The sequence below is a fragment of the Microtus oregoni genome, unplaced genomic scaffold (genome assembly GCF_018167655.1).
Source record: "Microtus oregoni isolate MIOR12 unplaced genomic scaffold, Mior012 000006F_ref0000085, whole genome shotgun sequence".
Classification (NCBI taxonomy): Eukaryota; Metazoa; Chordata; class Mammalia; order Rodentia; family Cricetidae; genus Microtus; species Microtus oregoni.
Window position 1 is genome coordinate 31,781,220 of NW_024543065.1, and position 24,304 is coordinate 31,805,523.

The 24,304-nt window shown below is 43.8% G+C and overlaps 1 protein-coding gene across 1 annotated transcript in view; it reads left to right on the top strand.

The window, feature by feature from the left end:
- The first annotated feature begins 205 nt into the window (after nucleotides 1-205).
- The window catches only part of Popdc3 (popeye domain containing 3), a 29,796-nt gene continuing 5,697 nt past the window's right edge, over nucleotides 206-24,304 (top strand). Inside the window, exon 1 of the mRNA XM_041654173.1 lies at nucleotides 206-546. The gene's annotated coding sequence lies outside the window, so the exon portion shown is untranslated. The remainder of the gene's footprint in view (nucleotides 547-24,304) is intronic.

A 24,304-nucleotide genomic window follows, 5' to 3' on the forward strand; every position in this document is an offset into this window, starting at 1 on the left:
AGCATGTTTGCCTATTATTTGAGCTCATGTGGCATTTGCTTTTTATTTTTGTATTATAATGACCTATGTCCTTTCCCTGTTTGATTTTGTTTAAACCTATTTACCCACGATAATCACTGTCCTTTCTCTGTCCTGTACCCACTTCCCTCTGGTGATTTATCTTCTCTTTGCCGGGGTGCAGCGGGGTAAGAAGGTGGACAGTGGCTTTTTGTGCTGGTGCTCAGCTCCGTCACTCTCTACCTAGGATGACCCGAAGCGGGTCTTTGCCAACTTAGGGCCTCGCGAGTCCTGCACGCTGGTGGCGCCCGCTGGCTGCCCGCGTGCCTCGGAGCGCGCGCCCGAGCCCGTCCCCGCCGCAGGGAGCGGTTTGGATCGGCTGTGCCCGGCGCGGGCAGGCGCGGGAGGACGCGTCCGGGACCCAGGCGCGGGCGGACGGGCGGCGAGGAGTGCCCGGCTCTGGCTTCGGGCCCTCAGGGACACCGGGCCCTGCGCGCTTGGCCGGAAAGTTCTGCGGGCGCCATCGGGAGCGGCGCGAGGGCCGGGAAGGTAAGCAGAGCGAGAGGCGTGTGCAGGAGCGGCCGCCGGGCAACTTTGCGGGGCTGCGGGGAACGGGAACGCGCAGAGGGCGAGAACCCCCCCCCCCTCCGTGCGCGTACCCCCTGCGCACGCCCTGGGGCCGGGTGCGCGCCCCGCGGCTCGCACCTCCCGCCGGGGTCCGCGGCAGAGCCAGCGGTCCGCCCCTCAAGCGCAGCAGCTCTCTAAATCCGTCGCGGGGCCCTCGACACCTGTCTCCCCAAGGGAAAAGATTTCGAGGGGAAAAGCCGATCCCGGGGTCCTGGCTGGCGTCGGTTTCATCGTGGGCTAGTTGTGGCCAGCCGCTCTTGACTTTCCCCGGACTAAGGGCCTGACTGTGCAGTTAGGGTCAGGGACAGCTGGACTCTGACAGCTCTCTGTATTTGGGGGTCCACTAGGCAGAGAAAGAACAAAATCTGTAAGTCCCGGATGACCTCTCCAAGGTCGGTTACAGCGGTTTAGCTTTGAGAGTCGTTATTTTAGGAAAAGATCAAAAGCACAATATCAAAATGCGGAACACAGATTGAGGGGGAAAGTTTTAGTACGTAATATTTGGGAAAAGTTTTTTTTTTTTAAATTTGTTAGTAGTGAAAAGATAAAATTTAATAAATTACTGACAGTAGATTTAGGATCCCACGATTAAAGGAAAATTGAATCAAAACAAAACTCCCTACCTCCCTGTGCACTAAGTTCTTTTGAGCTGCATGCCTGCAAAGTGCAATTAAACTTTATGACTGCCTTGGAAAAAAAAATGGTGCCTATTGCTGTTAAGTTTAGTGGCTATTTTGTTTCCTTGCTCGTTTTTTTTTTTAATCTATTGTATGAAAATAACCTATTCGGTGCACATCTAGCAACTTGGTGTTGTCCTTTGTGGAAGTAAAACCAAACAAAAACGAATCAGAGAAATTGGATCTCAGTTTCTCCATTTGCAAAATAAAGGGATTAGTTGATACCAGTTCCCAAATAATCTGAGGTTCTTCTGTCCAAAAAAAAAAAAAAAAAAAAAAAAATCTGCGTTTGGTCTTCAAATTGACATCTACACTAAGGAATGATTTGCTGTCAAAACTTCATAGTTAAATGGGAGGCTATTGATAGTTAATCTTATTAATCCAGTTAGTCTCTCAAAATAGCTGAATCATTGTGTAGCCTGTGCTCGAGAATTGTTTCAGTCTGTACTATTAAATACAAAAAAGACCCAAGAGTCTGAGATCCCAGAGTGCAAACGGCAAGACTCACAGGGAAGACAGCTACAGCATCCATGCCTGCTCTTTCTGAAAGTCGACAGTGCAGACCAGGAGAATTAGGAAGCGTTAGCCAGGGAGCCTAACAAATAAGCAATAAAGTAGGAAATTTCAAAGCTGCTTTGGAAAATGTCTTTGATGGATATGCAAGCCTGCTAACTGCAGTTGAGCTGGCTTTTTGTAACTAGACTGGTCAGCTAGGGTGACGAGTGATATCGAGTTTGAAATTTCTTCTGGACTAGGGGAGCGTATTGAATCACTAATTACATTTTTAAAGGAACGGGACTTTCCCCCTTTTATCTAAGTATAGAAAATATGTTAAAGTAAAAGTTATTATCGATATTACCTAAAATAAATGATCAGAAGTTGATGGGTTACATCCCCTGCAGTATGTAGACTCCTCCTCCAGCATAGAGATTCCAGGATTAATTCACATGGACCTACAATGACTGCTGAATTGCACTTTCTGTCCTTTAGCAGAAATAACCCCTGGGGGCTGTCACCCTGAAAGTGGCCAGGATAGGACTACCAAGGAATGGGGGTGTGATGAGCAACACCCTGAGCATATAGAAGAATCTCTGGATCTGTGTACTGATACTCTGAATTCAAACAGAAGAGTTAATTTTTTTCTAAGTTGACTGGAATAAGAAAGGGCAGGCAAAGGCTCACCTCTGTGCATGCTGGTTGGTGATGGCATTGCCTGAGATCTTGAGACTTGCAGCTGGATCTTGAGACTCTGACCTAACAAATAGCTGAGCTCATCGCCAGATGGGGTCACTGTTGGCATTATTGGGAGGTGGGTAGGGAATGGTAGGAGATGGGCGCAGTGGGAGGAAGTGTCACTGGTGTGACCTTCGTGGCTGCATCTTGTCCTGATGTCTTCGTATGTTCCCCTTTCTTTGCATCCTTGTTGCCAGGATACGGACTGCTTTGCCATGCCACGCCCACTGTCATGCCTAACACTTCTGAAAACACGAGCCCAAATACACTGTTTCTCTTTTCAAGTTGTTCTCTTAGGTTATTTATTTATTTATTGTCACACCTACATAGAAGGAACTCAAAGAATTCTGAAGTTTGAGAATTCTGTAGTTTTGAACATCTAGACAAGGGACCCGGATTGTAGGAACACTTAGATGGTGGAGCCGCTGCTGCCTCGGGAGGCTGCTGTTGGTGAGATCTGATGCCCACACAGAGCAGGACAGACAACCCGTGGTTGGTGGTTTGTCTTTCTCCAAAAGTGCTTGTCTCAGATGGAAGAAAATGCAGGCTAAATAATGAGTTCGGTTTTGCTTTTGACTGTACATCTTGGTTGTGGAAATCTTGATATTTGTTGAATCTGGGTAATGGCTATGTGGGGGACTAGGTTTGATACATCCTGTTTTCTCTGTCTTTCCCTCCAGTGCTGGGAACTGAACCTTTCACATTCTAGGAAAGCTCTCTACCATGTCAGCCCCTATTTTATCTGTATAAATTGTTCATCCAGGAGCAGGAGATTTACCTGGCTCCATTAATGAAGTCCCTGCCATGTAAGGATGAGGGCTTGAGATGAAAGGGCCATCTGTAGCCCTGCTGTGGGCGCTAGTGGGGACTGGAAGGTCCCTGAGCTTCCTGACCAGTCAGTCTGACCATTAGAGCTCCAGGTCCAGTGTCAGGTCATGTTTTAAAAACTAAGATGGAGAACAATGGAGGAACACAATTGATGAGGGACTCTAATCTCTATGTATGCATATACATGCACACTCAGACAAACATGCATACATACATTGAACACATAGCACAAAATTTAAAAATTATTTAACAAAAAAATGGATTTGAAAAAAGAGACATTTACTATAAAAGGAGACTGCGCTTTCATTTCCTGGGCACCCAGACCCAAATACTCACACAAAAACTATATTAATTACAATACTGTTTGTCCAACAATTCAGGTGTATTTCTAGCTAGCTTTTACATCTTAAATTAACCTATTTCATTATTTCATATTTTACCACAAGGCTCGTGGTTTTTCACCTCACATCTTGTTTTCTTGGGTAGCTACATGGCATCTGTGTGACTCTACCTTTTTTCTCCCTGCATTCAGTTTAGTTTTCCCACCTAGCTATATTCTGCCCTGCAAAATAAATAATTATTACCATTGGTTAATAAATAAGCTGGTCAAAGCAGCTTATTTATTAACCAATGGTAATAAAACACATTCATAGCATACAGAGGGGAATCCCACATCAATTTACTAACTCAGCATTTCAATTCAAATTATATAGGGATTTAAAAATATATTTCAGTTTTTTTTAGTATAGATTAACTTTCCTTATATATAGGGAATCTGAGGTCAGGGAAGGCATCTGAGTGATCATTAAGTGTGAACTTAATGATGGAAAGATCTAAAGAAAATACAATAGCATTGGCTTTTTTAGTTCTGATTGTTGTGGTAATGCATTGTGACTATCTTTAAAAATTATTTTTATGTTTCATAGAGTTTATGAGTATTTGTCTGCATGTATATATGTATGAACACCACATGCATGCTTGATGCCCATGGAGGTCAGAAAATGATACGGATCCTCTGGAACTGAAGTTGTGAACCACCATGTGAGTGTTGGAAACTGAACCTTGGGTCCTCTGCAAGAGCAACAAGTGCTCTTAACTGCTAAGCCATCTCTTCACACCCTGAGGTTTTTTTTTCCAATGTAAAGTCACCTTACTATTTTCTACATAGTATAAAGAATGCTAAGTTCTGCTATTGTATCATAAAAAGGGAAAGAAAGATTCCTGTCATGGAGGAGTCTGCACCGTTACCATGGAGTAAAAGTTATCCTATGCGTCTTATAGTGCATTCATACAAATTATACTCATAGAAGACAGAAAACACTTTTAATTTTTAAAAAATCGTGTTTTTAAACAAACATGAGGCCACTAGTCTGAGTTGGTTCTGTAACAAACTCAGCCAAATGGAAACCCGATTTACAAGGATGATTTTAGTAATGAATGGCCAGGTTTCAATCAGCAACAAGAAACTGAGCTTCAACCACCCATAGGCAGCCAACTCAAACCTTCGTGCAAATGGCAGACACCTCCCTGTAGTCAGGATGGGGGGTTTGTGCTTTGTGCTCCTGTTTGGCTTTTTAAAGGTCTGTGACTGGTGCTTTGTGGCGGTCCTCCAAGTCCTTTTGGTTTTCAATGCTGCCTGATTGACCAAGTCTCTCTGCACCACCTCTGTCAATTTGTCTAAAATTTTTCTTCTTGTAAGATAATAATAGAGATGCTTCATGGTGCTTTGAATGAAAATGGCCCCCAGAGGCCTATAGGGAGAGACATTATTAGAAGGTGTGGCCTTGTTGGAGGAAGTGTGTCACTGGGGTTTGGCTTTGAGATTTCAGAAGCCCAAATCAGGCCCAGTGTCGCTCTCTCTGCTGCCTGCCAATTCAGATGTAGAACTCCCAGCTACCTCTCCAGCACCATGTCTGCCTGCATGCTGCTGTGCTGAAAATGGACTAAACCTTTGAACTTGTAAGCCAGCCCCAATTACATGCTTTCCTTTATAAGTGATGGCTTGCTCATGGTGTCTCTTCACAGCAATAGAACACTAACTAAGACAGAAGTTGGTACCAGAGAGTGGGGTTGATAAGTCAGACCATGCTTTTGGTTTGAAGGAATATGGGATATTTTGGAAGAATTTGAACTAGAAAAGCAATTGGACATTTTTAGATGGAAATGAATGGGTCATTCTAGTAGGAACATAGAAGACAACGGTGTTGAGGATATTTGAACTCTGAAGGCCTGGATCAAGATGTTTCAGAGAAGAATATAAGTAAGACCATTCTTGTGAGATTTTGGTGAAGAACGTGGCTGTTTTTGCCCCTGTATGAAAAGTCTGTCTGAGGCTAAATTAAACGAGTTTTGGATTAATTACGTTTGCAGAGGAAATTTCAAAACAATCTATTGTTGACTGTATTGTGTGGTTATTAGTGGCTGGTCTTATATAGAGAAATCTATAATGAAAAGGAGCAAGATGAGCAAGTAAAAATACAAAATGTACACTTGGAAGACAATAGGAACACAAGGAAATATAAGCAGATTGTAGAAAAGCCTGATGCTAAGTGGAATAAAGGAAGCAGTTACCTCAGAGCAAGATCCCACCCAGCTAAATTTCCAACTTGTAAAAAAGAATTAAAGAGAAGCTTAGAACCAAGTGTGGTGGGGCCCACCTTTAATCCCAGAACTCAGGAAGGCAGAGGCTGGAAGACCTCTGAGTTCCAGGTCAGCCTGGTCTGAAGAGCAAGTTCCAGGATTGCCAAGCTTTGGAGGTGAAGGAAACCATCAAAACCAGAAAGTTGGTGAAAATGTATTTGAATGAAGGGGCTGTGTTCTATCCCTAGTGGTGTGGGAGGTCCTTTTGTCTATGTGTTGCTTTTGTTGGTTAATGAATAAAGAACTGGGTTGGTCTATAGCATGGGAGAAGGAAGAGGGAGTCAAGAGAAACGATGGAGCCACTGCCAGAGTCAGACATGGTGAAACGTTGCTGGTAAGCCACTGCCATGTGGCAATACACAGATGAATAGAAATAGGTTAAATTAATATGTAAGAGTTAGCCAATAAGAAGCTAGAGCTAATGGGCCAGGCAGTGATTTAATTAATACAGTTTCTGTGTGATTATTTGGGGTCTAAGCTAGCAGGGCGGCTGGGAACCAACAAGCAGCAGCCTTCTTCCAACACCCTAGCAAGCAGCTGAGCTTCAGCCACATGGTTTTGGCTTTGGAGTTAAGGATCTAAGAAATTGGTTATGGAATCTCCCTCCATGACTGAGGACAGTCTCTGAGGCCAGACATATGTCAGAAGTGTCCCTGCATGGAGGCCTAGAGAAGCCATGTGTGAAACTGTGAAGATGAAGCCCAGATTGCCTGGGAGACCCCAAGATGTTGGAGGTGCCAGAGTCATGGGATACCTGCTGAAGAAAGCTGCTAATAGGAAGTGAACCAACCTGAGAGAGACAAGTGTGTTGCAATCAACAAAGCTGGAAGGAGTTGGAGATCTGAAAAGTCCTTTGACATCAGACATGGAGATGCAGAGTTTGGAGTTTGCCCATCTGGTTTTTGGTTTTGCTTTGATCCAGTGTTTCCTCATTATGCTCTTTCCTCCCTTTTGGAATGGTAATGTATATCCTTTGCCATTATATGTTAGAAGTATGTGATCTGCTTTTTAATTTTGATTTTATAGGAAGTAATAGTAAAGAGATTTCCTTGAGTCTCAGAAACTTTGAACTATGGACTTTAAACATTGTTGAGACTTTGATAAACCAGGGAGACCTTTAAAGTTGGACCAAATGCATTTTTGCATTATAATATGTCTACAAGCCTAGGAGTACAGGGAGTGGAATGTGGTGGTTTAAATGAAAATGACCCCCAAAGGGAGTGGCACTATTAGGAAGTGTGGTTTTGTTGGAGTAGGTGTGACACTGTTGGAGGAAGCCAGGCCCAATGTCACTTTTTCTTCCTGCTGCCTGCCAATCCAGATGTAGAACTCTCAGCTACTTCTCCAACACCATGTTTGCCTGCATATCACTATGCTTCCCACCATGATAATGTTGTGCCCAAATTGAGACCCCCAGAGAAACCACCACCGGAATCCAGTCAAGTCCAGAATGCAAAAAAAAGGTTTATTCAGTTCACATGCACATAATCCAATTAGCTTGGACTATATAGCAAATGAAAGGGGGTGAGGGGTAAAAAGAGAAAAGAAGAGGGGAGAAAGGGGAGAGAAGATGGAAGCAGAAAAGAGAGATTAATGTTTCAATGTCCTGAGTGGTAACAGGTCCTTCTCAATTAAATAAGAAATGCATCTCCAGATCAGATTGTGTATGTGTGGCTCCCTGCTATTAAAAAGTGAGCTTTCTTGTCTGTTATGTGGTTGTGAAGTCGTAAGTCAATGTCACAGTTCCCCCATTGGAATTGATTTGCTTTTTCTGCATAGAGTCCTGATGTTTCCTTTCTATTCTTGAGGTTTAGTAGTTCAACTGACCAACGTCATGGTTAATTTCTGTATCAATTTCTCACAGAACTTGCTGTGTTCTCTTTATTGCCATATTTATTGTTCTTAATCTTGGGGTGATCTTTCCATTATTAATATATTTCCCTATATTTTGTAATTCTTTACTTTGAACATCAATAATACTTACATTATCCTAACTTTGCTTTCCATATCAGTTATGCTGTTTAATTTTTTCTTGTTCTTTTCTACATTCACTATGATTGTCTCAATGATTTAAAGATGTAACTTATTCAGAAATGAAAGTGAAGTAGGTCTGGAGAGATGGCTCTGTGGTTAAGGAAGCTTATTGCCGAGTGAGTTCAGTCCCAGCTAGCAGGCGAGGCTTGGAAGGAAAGAACTGACTGCTCAAATGTTTTCTCTGGCCTCTACTGTAGCACATGCATTAAGCCCCAAATAAAGTGTAATAAAAGACATAGCAATAGGTCATGAATGAGGACGTTAGGATTCTGACATGACCAAGTGCTAGGGTCCTACATTGGGGTAACATCTGCTGGTGTCCAACCTTGATGGGTTCATACGTTCCAGGATAGGGGCATGTGGATTAGTTCAGTAGAAAAAAACAGAGATACAAAATAAATATACAGAGACACAGAGTCTCTGTCGGGAGGGCAACCCAGTGAATACTGAACCTGCCCATGCTTATTTCTCACCCTCTGACTTTTAGTCAAGGTTGATGGATCCACTGCTGGGGGCTCTGTTTGAAACTAAATAAATAATTGCCTCTCCCTCTTTCTCACGGTGTTTTTATGACTGTGAAGATTCTGGCATAGAGTTCTTTGGGACAGATGTTAGTTGTCACTACTTACTAGAGTCTCCTCTGCTCAAGAGAGGATGATGTTGAAGCTCAAGGTCTAATACCTGTAATGCTATGTTTTTATATTGATTGTGTTATAATTGTCCTGAAAGCCCCAGTACATGAACAACGACACTTTTCTTCTGTTACAAAATGGAACTGGGCTTCTACAGAAATAAAATACTTTAAGCTTTTTAGATTTTATCTTATAGAATCTAAGCTTTATTTTCTGTCTTTTGTGCTCATTTCAAAGTTGAAATGCCATCTTAGCAATAAATGGCAGCATACACTAGTGCTCTGTCTTTGGTCAGTTCTTGGTCAGATAGGCAAGGAGGAGTTAGTATAAAAATTATGATTTCTCTGTCAAAGCCATTCCTGCCAAAGGGATTCTTGGGAAATAAGAAAGCTAAGCATAGAAGGATGTAAATGTAGCCATTCTTGTCTGGATTTATTGACCTGATAGGGCCCCGTGCAGCAGTGAGCTATGAGGAGGTAAACTGGCTGGGTCTGGCCTTCGGCAGTATGGTTTTTCAGCATTGTCTCTGGACAGGATGTGTAAAAATATCACTTAACTAGCGTTTCAGCACCAGTGGAGTCTCACAGAATCTGGATTTCTGGCTGCTTTGGATAAACCAGATGATCTGCCAACCCTAAGTTCCTTCACTGGGGTTAGCTGGAGCTAAGGAGGGTGCCCTTTCAGATACGGTGCGTGCCAGCCAAGAGCTCTCTCTTTACATACCCAGATTCACTCATATGCATTGGCTGCATAGTTGCTGAAGGAACCAGGGTATATCCCCTAATGAACATATATATCTATCAGCATTTCTTTCTTCAGTCAATTTTATTGAAAATCATTTTTTTCATACAATACATTCTGATCTTGGTTTCCCCTACCCCAGCTCCTCTCAGCTCCTCCCCACTTTCCCACCCACCCAAAGCCACACCCTTTCTTCCTTTCTCATTAGAATATGAACAGGCATCTAAAATAATAAGAAGAAACTAAGATAAAGTAAAATAAAGACAAACCAGAATAGGACAAAACAAACAAACAAACAGAGGGAAAAAAGAGCCAAAGAGAAAGCACCAAAAACACATAAAAACACTGAGACACACACAGTTACACACAGAAAACCCATAGCAATAAAATCAGAAGCCATAATATATAAGCAAAAGATCTGTCAGAACAACAACAACTCTCAAAAGCAAAGCATCATGAGACAAACAGAACAACTCCAAAAATACCTCTGAGTTTGTGCTGGCCATCTACCGCTGGGCATGGGGTCCCTTAGGTGTGGGTTGTGTACCCAGTGAGACTGTGCTGGGGAGAACTAACCAGTCCTCAATTCAAGAGTCAGCTGAGGCCCAGAGGAAAGGCTTGACAGTGAGGACTAGTTCCCGTCCTTTTGTGCTCCTGTCCTTCTATATCTAGATGTCTTGTGTCCTGCCTCCTTTAATTACAACCTCAGACTCAAAATAAAGGATGTAATTTTCATATAAATGTATGTAGACAGCCAATACCAGGCATTGATTTCTGTATAAACAAAAAAGTCTAATAAAAGAAATAGTTGACTACCAAGTACTAATATTCATCTGAAATTTTGTGAAAGAAATGGGGAGAAGCTTCGCAATGTGAGGACCAATTTTAGGTGCCCAGCACTCACACAAAAAGCTGGGCACCATTATGTGTCTCTGTTATCCTGGTGCTGAGGATCTGGAGAAGGGTGGATCCCTGAAGTCTGATGACCAGCCAATCCAGACGAACTAATGAGCTATAGCGTCAGTGAGAGACCCTGTCTCAAAAAATAAGGTGGGCCAGTGTGGGTGTGCATGCCTTTAGTTCCCAGTGCTCTGGAGGAAAAAGCAGGAAGATCTCTGAGTTTGAGGCCACCCTGGTTTATAGGGTGAGTTCTGGGCCATCCAGAACAACATAGTGAGGCTCTATCACAAAGAAACAAAAGAAAAGGGGCTGGAAAATGGCTTAGTGGTTAAGAATTCTTGTTCTTGCAGAGACCCCAGACTGGATACCTAACTCATAGTACCCATAACTTCAGTTCAGGGGTCTGACATCTTCTTGACTCCTTGAGCACCAGGAACACATGAGCAAAACACTCATACACATAAAATAAACTAAAAGAAGATGTTGTGCCACTGCAGAAGACTCCCAATGTCAGCCTCTGGCCTCCATGTGCACACACACACACACACACACACACACACACACGCACACGCACATACACACACACACACGCACACGCATGTGCACTCTTCACATACATACCACACATGCACACATACACCAAAAGAAAGAGGAAAAACAATTCATTCGCTGAGCCATTATAAATTAATAACATAAATTTAAATTAATAGAAGATTTCTATTTTATTTATTATGGCTGTTATTTAATTATCTAAGAAAACTATCTTTTCCAAGTTGGATGAGGTTCAGTAACAGTCACACTTCTCTGGCCCAGAGTCTAACTAACTCACTTTGATAACTCTACTTTGAAAGTTAATTTCAGAAAATGTGATAGTAGAAGGACTGTGATTATGGAAAATTGGGGAAAGGTTACAGGAATAAGATTCACATATTTCCCCTACGCATCCCTGCTCAACTGTTGGCTACTAATGAATTCGGGGGCGGAGTCATTGAGTTCGTTTGTGTGAGGAACTTACCAGGCTCCAATGATCATTCCAAACAAATGACCCGGAGACCACAACACCAAACCAAAAGTGAGGACTAGTGCCCTGGTCTTTTTGTTGGAAGAAAGGGACTTGGGAGGGGGATAAGAGAATGTGGGGGAGAAATCAAAATGCACGATATATACATGGATGAAGGTATCATAGAAGAAACAATTAATTCAAAGGGGTTTTTGTTTTTGTTTGTTTGGTTGGCTTTGGTTTTTTTGACACAAGCTTTCTCTGTAGCTTTGGAGCCTGTCCTGGTCTTATAGACCAGGCTGGCCTCAAACTCACAGAGCTCTGCCTGCCTCTGCCTCCAGAGTGCTGGGATTAAAGGCGTGCGCCACCACTGCTGGCTCTAAAAGGTTTGTTTTTAAACATAAAAAAAAAAACACCATGGAACTGGGCCATAAATTAAACATGGTAAAAGCTACAGTTTATCATAGCAAGTATTTTGAGTAGACTTTAATATCCATCGTTAAGATGTGTAGTATTATTAACATGGCAAGGGAGGTGGGCATGCTGCTAACACGCTTTCATAGACCAGCTTGATAAAAGGACGAATAGTGCTGGTTATTGTTTAATAAATACTGTTACAAAATAGTGGTGAGCTTTTCAGTTTTGTGTAACTTGTCTCTAAACTCGAGTCTCTGAGCAAAGGAGAGTCTTTATGATAGGCATAAGAATTTGAGTGTTTCTCTTAGGCGTGGCTCACCTGCTGACTGTGGCCTGGGGGACAGAGCCACATAACGTTTAGCTCTGCAAACCTTACCTGCTGGTGCTGTTTACACATTGCTGTCCTCCAACAGCACGTCCTGTCTTAGGCAGCAGCTACTTAAAAATCCCTATGTAACTACCGACTCTAGAAGAATAAGTATTACTTGTACACAACTCTTGATTATGTAAATGCCCTTGTAATTTAGAAACTAGGTCTACACAGTGTCAACATTTGAATTTCAGTAAAATGCCAGCTCTGTGAGGGAAGGAATTTGAATTATTGCATATATTGATTTGCTTGTTATTTGAGAGTTAATGCTATGATGCATGTTTTGAACATATGCATCGCTCAAATACAACTGACATATTAAGGAAGAACTTGAGCATATGCAACCCTCCTGCTTTCTTCTGGATGATTTATTATACAAGAAAGTGTTGGTGAATGCATTAGGCTGTGGCCAGGTGACCTCAGCTATGGAGGCATACACAAAACACCGACACACACGTCTCACATATGAACCACCTAGCCTGACTTCCTCACGCATTGCCCTCTGATGTCAGGTTTTGCTCTTCTTTCATGTGTATGACCGTTCCTATACGAAAATGGGTTCATTCAGCATTCCAAACATGTTTAAACAGCTCAGTTGGAAAGCGCCAAATAGAATTTGCTAATGGAAAGTCTTCATATTGAAGAGTAGCTGGAGATAATGAAGCATCTTGAAGAGCCCAGGTGTATGTGGCATCACGGGGGGAGGGATGCAGGGAGAATGGCTGAATCAGAGTTGACAAGAGAAAAGCCTGTGGCTGGAATAGAATGCAGGTCAGAGAGGAGACTCGGGGAAATACAAGTGGCACACAGGGGTGAAGAGAAAGCGCTGGCCACTTCCGAACACCTTCAAAGGAGGTCGGTGCATTCTGCGGGGCTCTCTGAGTTTTAGCCATGGCTGCTTTGAGGTTGCCAAGTGCTGTTGGACTAAACCCAAAAAGCTCCTAGGAGCAGTCTAGAAGTCAGTTGAGGAAAGCTTCACATTAGGTTAAAAATGAGTTTCTGATCAGACAGGTGCCTAATCTCGATGTGTGCTTCCCTGGTCTACATTTTAAATGAAAAAGATGCTTCCAGGCCTCATGGGAGATGGAAGATGTATTCCTTCCATGCATTCTCCTACTGCAACCCGCCCCATGCATGCTACTTTCTGTATGCACGTATTTGGTTTTTACCTCTTTTCTATTTGAGGTTAGGGTGCAGAGTGGTCTCACCACTGGGCAGTCTGCAGTCTTTTTAATGGCCAAAGCCATATTTGTGTATCTTAGTCATTTTACATGTATAAAGTGGTGCTATTATTTTTTATTAAATTCCTATCCTCTAACAAAGGTAACCACTGGTGAAGGTTTGAGGTGTTGCATCCCTTTCCGATTCCCTCCCTATGGTTCAGGTTGCAATTTTGCATGGTGCAATGATTTTTGTAGGATCACATATGTTGTGTTGTAGCAGAATTGACTCTAGTTGGCCAAAAGTAGACTAGCAGTGGCCTGCCATTGGATAGGGGTACTGGTAGCATTTTCTATACTAAATGAGCCCAATTGTGACCAAGGTCAAGAATGACTCCACTAATCCAGGCGTGTTCAGTTAGAAAAAGAAAAGATTATAGCCAACTAGTTTATCTTCTCAAATCCATCAAAAAGGGGATTCATTTGGTCTGTAGAGGTTACTGGGGACAAGAAAGAGTGTGTGTGTGTGTGTGTGTGTGTGTGTGTGTGTGTGTGTGTGTGTGTGTGAGAGAGAGAGAGAGAGAGAGAGAGAGAGAGAGAGAGAGAGAGAGAATACAAATACATTGTCTAATGGTCAGCTTTTCTCAAAATAACCTATGTGTTATAAGCAAAAAAGGCAAGGGTTCTCATTTGCACAATGTAGAAGCCAAACACAAAGAGACAACAGCTGTTCAGTTACGTGGCCTGGTGAGGAAGGAGAACTTGTTGTTGTTGTTGTTTTAGTTAATTATTGGATTGAATAATTGAACTGTTGAGTTCACCCTCTCATCCTTTGTGGCTCAAAATCTGTGGTTTCATAACCAGACATTTAAAGTGTTCAAATCTAATCCTGAAGGGTGCAAACAGGGTTTGTCCTAGCAGGTCCAAGTACTCGGATTCAGACCATCCATGGAGCGCTGTGTCAAGGCAAGGGAAAGGACACTGGCAGCCACTTGCATAGGGTTGACTCTGGGCTCTATGGGTTGCATGTCCTGAGGTAACCTGTTCAAACTCCTCACCTCACAAGAAAACTACTTCAAAAAACTTTTAGAGATTAATTAATATTCTATTTTAATATCCTCAAGTTCTGAGCACACAGTAAGTGCTTAATAAATAAGACATCCTGTCAATAGCATATAAGGGCAAAGAAGGAGGCCCCTGGATCCTGCATTAACTTCTCATTGGTCATCTGTTTTTACAGTAATCTCTATTGGTTAGGGTCGTACACATTGAAGAATTCGAGTTGCTTGTTGTGTGTTCTTATAGACCAGATTTTGACTGCTGGTCTCTGGGTGTGTGTTGAACATCAAATAGTTTTGCCTTATCTATGAGGCTGAGTTTTACAAAGGACCGACTGAACTGACAGTCATCCAAGAATTCAAGTCTTGAATGGTATGTGCATATCACAAGATTGGTATACATACACCATAATTCTTCCGGAAGTGCTTTTACAGTGCAGAGGCTTCCTGGTTCTGTGAAGAGTGCTCTGGGAGGCAACTTCTAGTGCCTCTTGGTGCCTCATTTTCCAGATGCTTCAGAGAAATGATCGTACTCTCCTGACTTAAAAGTCGTGGGGATCGAGTATCCTGTGCCATAAATACTAGTATTACGTTAATGAAAGGCCTAATGTATAGTGACAGTTCTTAACTCTGTGTGATTAGCTTTCTGTTGATATGTGTGTGTGTTTGTATGTGCCAATATATACCTTATACACACACTCACTCCATACATAGTGCTAGAGAGTTTTATGTCATCTGAGAGGAGGGAAACTCAACTAAGAAAATACCTCCATAAGATCTAGCTGTGGGACCTTTTCTTAATTAGTGATTAATGAGAAAGGACCCAGCACTTTGTGTATGGGGCCATCCCTGGGCTGGTGGTCCTGGGTTCTATAAGAAAGCACGTTGAGCAAAGCAGGAAGCAGCATCCCTCCATGGTCTCTGAATCATGCTTCCAAGTCCCTGCTGTGCTTTAATTCCTGTCCTGACTTCCTTTGATGATGAACTGTGATGTGGAAGTATAAGCCAAATAAACCCTCTTTCTTCCCTAACTAACTAACTATACACACACACACACACACACACACATATATATATATACATACACACACACACACACCCTTTTTTTTTAACACACACTTATTATTTTAGTTGCTGTAGGTCAGGAGTCCAGGACCCTCAGCCCACGGCCTCACCGACCTGCAGTCCATAGGGCGAATACATTTCTTTTCTCATTTGGAATGCAGTCTTACAAACTCTCAGACAACTGGAGGTTTATGTCTCCCTGTGACTATAGGACTAAGGTCTTAACAACCTTACACACTGTCTTGTTGATCCAGGTCTTTTATCTCATAGAGACTCTTCAGGTAGATCGCAACCTGGATGCTTGCCTTTCTCTGGTTCCACAGGAGCATAGCTCTGACCGTCACCCTCCTTTAGTCTTCTAATTGAGTGCCACATAACAGTCTCAAGAGGGACTGTCTGACCGTCGTTTCCCATAGAACGGCTAATTAAGCAGACATCTATCTCATCCCACTCACCACTTCTCATCTTCCAAAAGTGGGAATTATATAGAGGGATTTATATAGAGGAGCTACATAGAGCACACACAGGGATGGGGAGGGTGAATACTGAGGGTTTATATAGAGGAGCTACATAGAGCACGCACAGGGATGGGGTGCAGATACTGAGGATTTATATAGAGGAGCTACATAGAGCACGCACAGGGATGGGGAGGGTGAATACTGAGGATTTATATAGAGGAGCTACATAGAGCACACACAGGGATGGGGAGGTCAGATGAATCTTTGAGGTGTGTGATAAAATGTGAAGACAGTCATGGCTCAGATAATCAGGGATGAATGCCCTCTGTGATGTAGGGATCGGAGAAAGTGTGATGTTTTCAGGGATATTACACACTGCTTAGTGAGGAAGATAAAAAGTGCATCCCAGTCTGCAGAGTGACAGGACAAGGTCTCCTCCATGCACGGTGCAGTCTGCAGAGTGACAGGACAGGGTCTCCTCCATGCACGGTGCAGTCTGCAGAATGACAGGACAGGGTCTACTTCATGCACAGTCCAGCCTGCAGAGCGTCAGGACAGGGTCTCCTCCATGCATGGTGCAGTCTGCAGAGTGACAGGACAGGGTCTCCTCCATGCATGGTGCAGCCTGCAGAATGATAGGACAGGGTCTCCTCCATGCCCTAAGGGAGAGCCGTCGCTGGTGTGAGCCCTCTCAAACCCTGGAGGGCACAGAGATGTCTGATTTCAGTATATTCATGCATTTGATGAAGTATCATCAGAATATAGAATGAAAAAATTAAGTAGTATTATAATTACTTGGACAAGTGAAACTCTCCTAATGTAAAAGGAAAAATTATGCTTCCCTTAGTAGATTAGAGGGGCCTATAGCCTCTGTGTTGGCCATTCCTGTAAGCAGAAACTAGACGGTGACACCAATGCCTTGGCTAGCAACTGATTGCCTGTGGCACATAAATATTGTCAGCTCATTTTGTCAGCTCTCTCTTCATGATCTTGGATGATTCTTGCATACTTCTATGCTAATGCATTATACATGTGCACTGTTCGCCAGCATCTTGTCAAGTTTCTCTACCCCCTCTTCTTACTAAAGAGACTCCCTACCAACATTGTTCAATAGAAATAGAATGCAAGCAACATCTTTTTACAAAGATTTTACTATTTTTACCTTTACGTGCTTTGCCTGCATATGTCCATGCACCGTGAGTGTGTATTCCGCGCAGAGGTCAGAAGAGTATGTCACATCCCCTCGAACTTTAGGGATAGATGGTAGTGAACCATCATGTGGCTGCTGGCAACTGAACGTAGAATCTCTGGAAGAGCAGCTAGTGAGCTTAACAACTGAGCCTTGTCTACACCCCGCCCCTTCCAACACACACATGATCTTTAACTTTTCCATTGGCAACATTTATTTAAGAACAGATGGAAAGGAGGTGGGAGGTCCTTGGACTTCCCACAGGGCAGGGAACCTGGTCTGCTCTTCAGGCTGATGAGAGAGGGCAAGTTTATTGGGGGAGGGGGAGGGATATGGGAGGTGGTGGCGGAGAAGAGACAGAAATCTTTAATAAATAAATTAATTAATTAATTAAAAGAAAATAATAAAACACACTTTGAACACTAAAAAAAAAGAACAGGTGGAAATAGCTTTAATGGTAGATTTTGTTTAACTCACTATCTCCAAAGCACTCTCATTTCGAACTGTAATCAGTAAGAATTATGAGCAACACATTCTCATTTCTCTACTGTCTTGAACCATCGTGAACAATGCGTTCTCCCTAGATGTGCTGCGTTTCTGTGGCTAACAGCTGCCCATTCCCAGCACAGTTCCCGTAGTCCCGACTCTGGTCAAGAACGTTTTGAGAATCCAGTTCCAACCACCCATATGGAGACTCGTGACTGTCTGTAACTCCAGTTCAGGGGATCCGAGGCCCTCTTCTGACCTCCATGGGTATGGCATGCACATAGTGCACAAATATACATGCAGGCAATAAATCATACATGTAAGATGAAAAATAAAAAATTTAAAAGACCTTAAAATAGCTACAACCTAGCAAGTGCCTGTGAATTTACTTACTATGAAATATCCACAAGTCTTAGGCTCTTTTAGAATGATCAGCGTGAGGAACAAAAACACCTCCTTTGCTAAGCAAAGAAGAAAAATGGAAACACTTGTGCTGGCTTTCTTTTACTGTGACAGGTAGGTATAAGAGTGACCAAATTAAAAAGAGGGGAGGTTCATTCACAACATTGGAGAGTTCAGTCTGAGGTTGGCTTATCCTTTTTATTTATTTATTTTTTGGTGGCTGGATATGGTGGCTCATACCTTTAATCCCAGCACTCAAGAGGCAGTGGCAGAAAGAGCTACATGAACTAGAGGCCAGGCTAGTCTACAGAGTCAGGTCAGGTTCAGGCCAGCCAGAACTATAAAATGAGACCCTATCTTAAAAAATCATTTATTTTATTTATGTCTGTACTCATGTATCTCTGTGACTATATGATTGAACATGTGTGTGTGTGTGTGTGTGTGTGTGTGTGTGTGTGTGTGAAAGGGGTACCAGTGAAGGCTGAAAAAGCTTGATCTGGAGTTATGGGCATTTGCATGCTACCCAATGCCTTAGCTAAGGTTCTTATTGCTGTGAAGAGACATCATGACCACAACAACTCTTAGAAAGAAAACATTTAATTGGAATAGTTTACTTAAAATTTCAAAGGTTCAGTTCATTATCATCATGATAGGGAGCATGCCAGCATGGAGACAGATGTGGTGCTGGCTACATCTTGACTTTCAGGCAACAGGAAGTTGGCTGAGACACTGGACAGTATCCTGAGCATAAGAAACCTCAAAACCCACAGTGACACACATCCTCCAACAAAGTCACATCTCCTTATAGTGCCACTCCCTATGAGATCATGGGGGGGGGCAATTACATTCAAACTACCACATCCAATATAGGCTCCAGGATGCACACCTTGGACCTGTAGTGATTTAGGTGGGATGACCCCCCCCCCCCATGGGATTTTATGTTTGAACACTTGATCTCAATTGGTGAAACTGTTTGGGAAGGATTAGGAAGTGTGGCCTTGGAGGAGGAGGTGTGTCACTCAGGGTAGGCTTTAAGGTTTCAAAAGCCCTCCAAGCTATCTCTCTGATGTAAGCTTTCAGCTGCTGTCCAGCACCATACCAGCCAGCTTACTGCCCTTCTTACCACCATGATAGGCATGGGCTCCAACCCTCTGGAACCATGAACCCCCAAGTAAACATTGCCTTGGCCACGGGGTGCTATCCCAGCAATAGAAAGGTAGCTGATATAGTCTTCATGACTGAGTAACAAGCACTCTTGCCTGTTGAACCATCTCTTCAGCACCAGGGCTTTTGTTGTTGGGTCTGTGGTGAAGCAGCATGGTAGGAGGGATGTGCTGAAGCAAAGCTGCTCACCTCCTCGTAGCCAGACAGAAAAAAAAAGGCAAGTGCTGGATGCCAACACCCCTTTCAAGGGCATGCCCCCATAGCTGGAAACTTCTCAGTTGTCCCACCTCTTGAAGTTTCAGCCACCACCCTGGTAGCACCAAGCTGGGGGACTTGGTCTTTGTGTGGACATCTCAGAACCAAATCTTAGCAGCAAAGAAGGAGAATGTGGGCCTTGACATTCCCTTTAAAATTCAGATTAAAATCCAAAGCTTGTTCTCTGCAGAATGTTCTGGTTCCCTTCTTCCCCCTCTTGGATTAACCATAGTTCTTCACCTTAATGGCCTAGCAAAATCCCCAAGAAGATCTTGAAAACACCCCTCAGCTGGAGCATGTAGCAGGCCTGTTAACAGTCTTTGAAGTTGGCACAAGCACAGACCTAATGAGATCCTGGGTCAGCTCTGCAAGTCAGCACTACGTTTTGACCAGTGCTTGGAACCATCTCATCCCATATTACTCTGAGTCACTTGTTTCAGATTACAGGGACTCGTAACGTGTTGCCCAACCCCTTGACTTATCCACTAGAAAACAAGGTTAAAAATCACACAATACTTTCAGGCACAGTGAGACCCGGGCCCTAGTGAATAGAAACACGGACTGGCTAGCCCAGTCAACAGCTGGTGAACTAGAGCCAGCACACCTCCCACAGAGACACAGCTGGGGACCCGGAGTGTAGCACCCAGGAGGCAGCAGGGCAGGGCAGTAAGTCCTTCTGGAATGACCAAACTGATAAGCAAGCTGATAAGTCTAAATAAATAAGGGTAATTCAGATGTCAATCATCTAACATTAGGGTACCTAAGAATCGCCCTGGAGCTTGCTAGAATCAGAAGGACAGAGTTGGCAGTTTGGCCGTCAAGGTGACTCTGTTGTGAGTGCTTTGGAAGACTTACTGCTCTGCCATACTGCCTCATGGTTTCTAAGTCTTTGCATTAACCACTGCTCACTGTGAGAACAAGCATCCTTGGCTGAGGCTGAGAGCCTTAATCCACGGATATAAACATAATATTTAGAAGGCAGCTTGATAATATGTCCGCTTAGCAAAACAACAGTAGTAGGTTTTCTCCTAGACTTGTGTGTTTGCAGAAGCTGGGAAGCTAGAAGAGGGCAGGGCTTGGTGTGGGGGACAACGTGAAGGTGGATGAGAGGAACACAAATGGTGGAAAGGTGAGAGAGGGTGTGGGGTAGGTCAGCCAAAACTAACACATGAAAAAGAAATACAGAAACCTAGTACTTCGTAGGCTAATTAAGATATGTAATTTAAGAAAAACCAGGGCTCAGTGGATTTAGTTTGAATCCCCAAAGCTCATAAAAGCCAGATGCATCTGTGTGTATCTGTAAACACAGCGCTCCTACAGTGGAGTGGGAGGCAGAGACAGAATTCCCAGGAGCTCACAGGCCAGCCAGCCTTGTGTATGCTACAGAGAACAACAATGGGACTCTGTTTCAAACAAGGAAGGGGAGGACCAAGCCCTGAGGTCGTCTTCTGACTTCCGCATCTGTGCAGTGGTGCACACGCATGCACACACACATATACACACATGGTTTGAGCAGAAGTACCCTGCATGGGTGGATAATGCCATTTCTGTAGCTATATGTTGTGAAAGGAATATCCTACAGATAGACATGACAAATCTTTCTGAGACCCCAGAAGCCCCCAAAGCAATGCAGACTATTACCATTGCTGTTAGTTACGCCCCAGACCTGGACAACAAGACCCTATTGCTGAAGATGCCATATACTTTGGTTATAGAACACAGAAAAATTAAGTTGAAACTGAGCTGGAAGCTTCCTCCCTGATGACTCGCTCTCACGGTGCTGGAAGCGACCATGGAAGGTACAGGCTGCTGGGGTAGAAGAGTCATCAGTTGTCTTATCCAGCTGTCAACACTGCAAGGCACAATACTGACCTGCCAAGCAAAATGTGCCCACTGGTGCAATAGTGGCATTGTAGTTATGGGAGTAACCAACTGCTTTCTGATTAGATTTGAGGTCTGCTTAACAGGAAGGAATTCATGCCTTGTACTAGAAAACTGGTCAAAAGCCCATGGATGGGGAGGTCATAAATATACCCGGGATGGGGGAGGGCTACTACTGCTTGTTTACTTACTATTTACTTTTTAGACCAAGTCCCACTGTGTAGCCTAGGCTGGCCTCTAATTCATCATCTTGCCTGTTGGAATTTCTGGAGTTGCCACCTTACCAAAGTTTCTGGTGCCACTTAAAGCAGAAAGAATAGGTGGTGCTCCCCTGCTTATTGGTGACTCAGTGTCCTAGGTTCCCATCAAGAACAGAGGGCAGAGTGAGAGCAGTGGCTTCTAAGTCTTGGTGAGGTGCGGCAGCCGTAGACTGGTGTGGTAAGGAATGCAAGTAACGTTTGAGCAGTTTGACCTTGAACAACTAACATATCTTCTCTGAATTTCAAAATTCTCATCAGTAAAATTGAGATAAAATTACCTGTCTCACAGGGTTGTTCTGAGAGATTGTTTTTAAAAATCTGCCTGGCACATAGGTACTTAGTAAATGTACCATCTTGAGCATAAGTGGGGGAAAAAAAAGACAGCTAAAGAAACTGAGAACTTGACATATGGAACACATACTGAAGTTGGGATCTGATTTTAATTAATGAGTAGAATATTGGAATTTTGAACTTGTGGGTTGTTTGGCAATCCACACTAACTCAGTAGCACTGGTACCAGGCTAGTTGTTATCTTAATCATAGCAGGAACGAAATGTTCTTAAGGAGCTCAAGATTGGGCACAGTCAAGGATTCCCTGTGAATTTGGGGTTGGTCCAGATGTTTGGGGTGGGGAGAGATTCCCCAACTCATCAGTATGTTTGTGCTGAAGCGTCTCTGAGGTTGGGCTCTACCCTGTGTCTGTGCCCGTACGGCAAACAGAAGGTATTTCAACATTCCACATTAGGACTGGAATATCCCAGCACATTCAGCCAGCACGCACCGAATGCCAGGGGTCAGGCACACGGTAACATCTGTCTCTGGCCTGGATTCCAGGGGTCAGGCACACAGTAACATCTGTCTCTGGCCCTGCTGCCAGGGATCAGGCACACAGTAACATCTGTCTCTGGCCCTGCTGCCCTTTAGAATTTCAGATCCTAGGGGAAGAATCAGTCAACATTAAATAATACAGCAAATGGTTTCGTGACTGACTGTGTCTCCAGAAGCAGACTTATGAATTGAGCAGTATAAGCAGATATAGCAGGTCTCAAACATCCATTGAGAGGTGCTTTAGTTTCCTGGCAGACCTGTTCCCTACACTCTAACACATTGGAGCATCCATGCTACAGGATGTGACTAACTTCCCTTTCACCTTCAACCAGGGACTTCACCAGGCTGTGCCCAGCTCCCCAGAGATTTTACCAGGCTGTTCCCAGCTCCCCAGGTACTTCATTAAGCTGTGCCCAGCTCACCAAAGATTTTGCCAGGCTGTGCCCAGCTCCCCAGGGACTTTACCAAGCTGTGTTAAGCTCCCCAGGGACTTCACCAGGCTGTGCCCAGCTCCCCAGGGACTTCACCAAGCTGTGTTAAGCTCCCCAAGGACTTCAGCAGGCTGTGTCCAGCTCCCCATGCCTGCATGATGGTTTAGATTCTGTGTCCCTCAGGCAGAGAGATAATAAATGTGAATGCTCTAAGCAGCGATGTGCAGGTCTGGGCTAATCTTCATCAGTGTGCCACCAGAATTATCCTGCCTGCCACTGAGGATGCTCTTATCCTCTTATGCATCTTATTCCTTTATAATTCACAGAACTGGATAAACCTGGAAGTACTTGGTTAGTTTGCTAGACTTTGTCTCCACCATTTGTAGCTTAGTGAGCAAGACAAGTTCCTTGTACTTGGGCGTCTCCGCAGTTATTCACACACAACATGGCAAGGCCTGGGGGTCTGTGAGTCAGGCAGCTGGCAGATGAATCATGTTCGGTCATCAGAGCGATAGTGACACATGGCAGAGGCCCTTTCCTGCCCATCACCTGCTCCTGTCAGTTCTTCCTCTTCTAATAAAGTACATCTGTTGTGGTGACTGGATAAAAACACACCAGGGTGGGTGTGGAGTAATTCAATCAGGGCAAGTCAAAATGCTTCAGCGGTCCTGTGTCCAGGACGGAGAGAAGTCCTGGTAGGAACTCTAACGCGACAGAAGTAGGCCGGAAGCACAGCTCCTCCTAGAACAGTGCTGGATCAACTTCTGGCACACAGAGACCCAGACATATCCTCCAAGTCAAGCATCTTAAGGGGGAGACTCCCCTGTGCTCCCTTCTGACTCACTGTAAGCGTTTTACATGGCCTTTTTCTTACCAGGATCATCTTAACATTTTGCTGAGGATTATAAATTTTTAAGGAAGTTCAAACCACAGTTCAGAGACCTTCTAGCAATTCTTTTCATATTGGTTTTCGTGGCTGGGTTGAGAATCCCGGTTTTAAAAGTAGAACAGAAGGAGTGACATTTGCAGGCTGGTATTTGCAGTTCTCACTCATCCTTGCATTTTAAAAGCTGTTCCTTGTTGTGACAGCCCGAGTAGTAGAGAATTGCGTGTGTTGCTTTTCCAAGAGCAGAAGCTGAGCATGCTCAGAATGCCGGTCGGCTTGCCCATCGTGGGTCTCACAGATCGACTAGGTCTGTGAGATGCTTGAAATGCCTTTTGAAACAAGAGAAAATCCCAATGGCACTCTAAGGTGTCTATCTACTAAGCCCTTTGTCCATTCTTGCCCACCTCCTTCCTCTTTCTCTCCTTCCTTCTTTCTGATTCGCCTGGCGGGGCTCTCATTACATGAGGAAAGGTTCAGGTTGAGGCGCACCAACAGCAGTGGCACCTTCAGTTCAGCTTCTGGTTTCGTGAGTGCTGACCTGTGCCTTCCCACTCAGTAAGACATGTTCGGTTCTGTGAATGGAGTTGATCTTTCCTCCAAGACACAGCTGTGATACGTGGGACTTTAACAGGTGTCCCAGAAGACAGTACATACAGCATCCACGTTCAAGGTTCTTGCATGTTAG